Here is a 3,936-nt window from a genome sequence, read left to right as displayed (position 1 = left end):
ATGTATACACATAGGGGAGTGAGAAAGTGAGAAAATTATTAGTGTAATTTTTTTAAACTAATCGTATTTTATGATATATATCATATTTTATGATGAGTTATTCAAAAAATCATTATAATGGATAATGGGAAAATTAAAGTTCTTATTTACTTGTTATAGTATATAATCCATATCTTATAGGAGATTAATAAAAATCATGATCTTAGCCATGAATCATATATTAGGTAATATTTTAAAAATTAAAATTTATACTGATCGTCTTATTCGATAAGCATCATACTATTTGATATAATCAAATATTGCCTAATATAATCCTGTAATTAGGGGATAAATTTCTTATTATTTGTTCCATTTATATCATACTATATGATTAGACCAATCATACTATATGATCTAATATATGCAAAGGATGATAATTAATCACAACCAATCGTATGGGATGATAATCTAATTCGATTGAACTAATTATACTGGATGATTCCCTATATTATACATGACAATTAGCTAAAATACTTAAACCTATCATATGTCACCTTATTCTTTGTACAATACGAACATGGCTATTTGAACTAATAATACTATATGATCTTCTATTGTACTATACGACTAGTGTCGACACAATTGAATTATTAGGGTTTTTATGAAGCTTTATAATTAAGCTCTCATAAATAACTTTTTCAAGTCTCTAGTTATTGGTTTATAGAGGGAGAGGTTTCACAAGAGATATTGGAGAGATTTGGGAAGGAGAAAGGGGAGTTGATGTGTGAGGCAGAAGGACTATGGTTTATTTTCACACAGTTTCTTCATATAATTATCTTCCTTGTTTCTTCCTAGTGTCTTGCTTAATTTTTTTTTCATAAAAATGCCAAATGCATTAAAAGAAAGAAAAAAAAACAAGAATAAAAACTAAGTGATAGCTACCCTATCACTTTCCTCCTTTAATAAAGAATAAAAAATAGGAGGAACCTTATTGACTTCTAAAATGTTCCAAAAGAAATCCCCTTTCAAAGCATAGTTAGCATAACAATGAGCTAACTTATTACAACTTCAATTAACAAAATGAAATATAATTACCTCAAATTCCTTAAGAAATGTTACAAATTCGGTTTCATGGATTATGTTTTGATGATTAGCAAACACTCTTGCTTCATTCGACTGCCTTTTACTACTGACATTTTTAGGATTCAAAGATCAGACAAAAATCAGAACCAGGTCAAGATTGGGTAGATTAGGGTTGAGTTAGTCTGTAATTTTTCTTTTTCTCTTTCTTGAGTCAATTGTAAATGTTTGAAGTGACTGATGTTAAGTAACCCTACACACACACACACACACTTGAGAGATTTAGAATTTCTATTTTTACTCACATCGTCCCGGATAATATTTATATCGGCCTGGACGATCGAGTTCAAAACAGAAACTCTGATCAAGATTTCTTAATTAAGGCAGCCGTCATTAGCCGATCGGCCTGGACGGTACTTGTATCAGCCAGGATGATAGGCTCAAAATAGAAAGAAATAGTCGTCATAATCAATTTAGGTATTCTATATTTTTAGAAATCGGCCAGGATGGTCTTGGATCGGCCTGGATGATATGGCACAATTATGCCTAAAATGATCCGGCAATCAAGGAAGCAATTAAGGATGAATTAATATGATCACATTGTCCAAGACGATCGCAGGATCATTCGAGATGATATATTTAAAAACCATTAGTTGCTCCTGAATGATAAATATCAACCAACACAAATTCAGGATGATATTCTGGCTGATCAGGATCAAATAGCTCGAATTCAGAGCGATGCTCTGGATGATTTTTCTCTGATTTGAACTGATCATCTGGAACAATCGTGAGATCGGCCGGGACGATCAAGCCAATTTTTAATCGCCCAGTTCATTTTCAGAGTGGTGTTTTGGCAGATTATCCGTGATTTGAACTGATCGGACAGGACAATATTATTATCATTCTGGACGATAAGGTCGGCAACTTGCAATTATTGAGCTATTTTGAGCTCTTCTTTATAAGAGCTCTTGTTCAACATTTTGAACATCCATGGCTACTATCTTGACCTGAGAAAACCTAAAGGAGAGAGAGAGAGGGAGGGAGAGAGAGAGAGGATCTTGCGAGGGGGAGCTTGTGAGGGAGTTCACAAGGGTTGCTCCAAGCATTATTCCACTTTTCTTCCACTAGAGTCTCTTGTCCTTGGAAGGGTTGGGAGAGGTAAGCTTTAGCAATTGATTGAGGTTCTCTGCCTGCTTCAAGAGGAAGCAAAAGGAGTGGGGTTCTCTGCCTTGCTGGGGGTGGCAAAAAGGAGGTTTTTGTAAGGGCTTCTCCTCCTAGCTGTGGGGGCTAAAGGAGAGTCACGTTGGTAGTGCAATACTCGGAGGGCGCCTCCGGGGAGTGGACGTAGGTCAAGTTGACCGAACCACTATAAACCCTTGTATTCTTTTTACTACTTCCGCACTTTAATTTTTCTCATTTTTTTTCTGTGGTGACTTTGATTTGTGATATTTGTTCTTTTATTTAAAGAATTTTTAAATACTAATTCACCCCTCCTCTTAGTTAGTCTCGGGCTAGTTCTTAAGGGTCTAACATCCCTAATGAACTTTCAAGTGGTATCAGAGCAGGATTCATAAAACTGAGTTTGAAAACTTTTTGAATTTTTATCATTGGCTAACTTTGGGAATCGTAATACAACTAAAGGATATTCTATTACACGACCTCCTTTGTTTGAAAACCTTCCTTTTGATTTTTAGAAAACTCGCATGTCTACTTTTCTGCAATCAACTGACTATCGCATGTGGATGCTTATTAAAGAAGGATACTCTCCGCCTTTTCGTGAAATTAATAGAATTAAAATTGAAGTAGCTTTTACTGAATAGACTTTTGATGAAAGAGATTTAGCTCAATTAAATGCAAAGTGTTTGAACTATTTCTTCTGTGCTTTAAAATCTGAGGATTACATGCGTTTCTTTACTTGCTCTACTAGTAAAGAAATTTGGGATAAGTTATGCATTACTTATGAAGGAACCAATGAAGTGAAATAATCTCATTTGAATATTATCTTGCATGACTACGAACTTTTTTGTATGAAACATTCTGAATCAATTTCTTATATGTATACAAGGTTTACTCAAATTGTAAATTCTTTGCATGCCTTAGGAAGAAAACTTTCAAATTATGAAAAAGTAAACAAGATTTTAAGATGCTTTCCTTCATCTTTTGATGCTAAAATTATTGCAATCCTTGAATCTAAGGATTTAAACACATATTTGATTGATAACTTACTTGGCTCACTCATTTCTTACGAGCAAGGGGTGAATCAAAGAAATCTTGATGCAGGTGAGAAAAGAAAGGAGAAAATAGTGGCACTGAAGGCCAACAAATCAGACTTTGACTCTTCTGGGTCTGAAAGCGATGACTTTGCCTTAATCAAAAAGCAATTCAAAATATTTCTAAGGAAGAAGCAAAATCATCATCAAAATTAGAGAAAAGGAAAGGATAACAAATATTCAAAAGGATCTTCTGATGTGGTTTGTTGTGAATGCAAAAATCCCAGACACATGAAAACTGATTGCCCTACACTTAAGACGCAAACAAGCAAGGAAAAAAGTGAGGAGAAATCAAAGTTTAGAAAGGACAAAAAGAGACTTTAAAAGGTGTTTTGGGTGGATTCTGCATCTAATTCATCGGAGACTGAACCAGAAGACGAAACAACAAACTTGTGCTTAATGGCAGCTGATCATCTTGATCAAGAAGAGGTATGTGAAATTTCCTACGATCAACTCCTTAAACTTTCTAAAAAAATTCATGCATCATATAGGAAACTTAAGAAAACACATGCTCGCTTGAAATTGGAATTTTTGAATTTACAAAAAGAGCATGGAATTTTGACTAAAGATCACTCAACAATTGATTCAAATCATATGGCTCCACGTA

The sequence above is a fragment of the Dendrobium catenatum genome, unplaced genomic scaffold, assembly GCF_001605985.2.
Source record: "Dendrobium catenatum unplaced genomic scaffold, ASM160598v2 fragScaff_scaffold_535, whole genome shotgun sequence".
In the NCBI taxonomy this organism is placed as follows: domain Eukaryota; kingdom Viridiplantae; phylum Streptophyta; class Magnoliopsida; order Asparagales; family Orchidaceae; genus Dendrobium; species Dendrobium catenatum.
Note: the sequence above shows the minus strand (reverse complement) of the source record.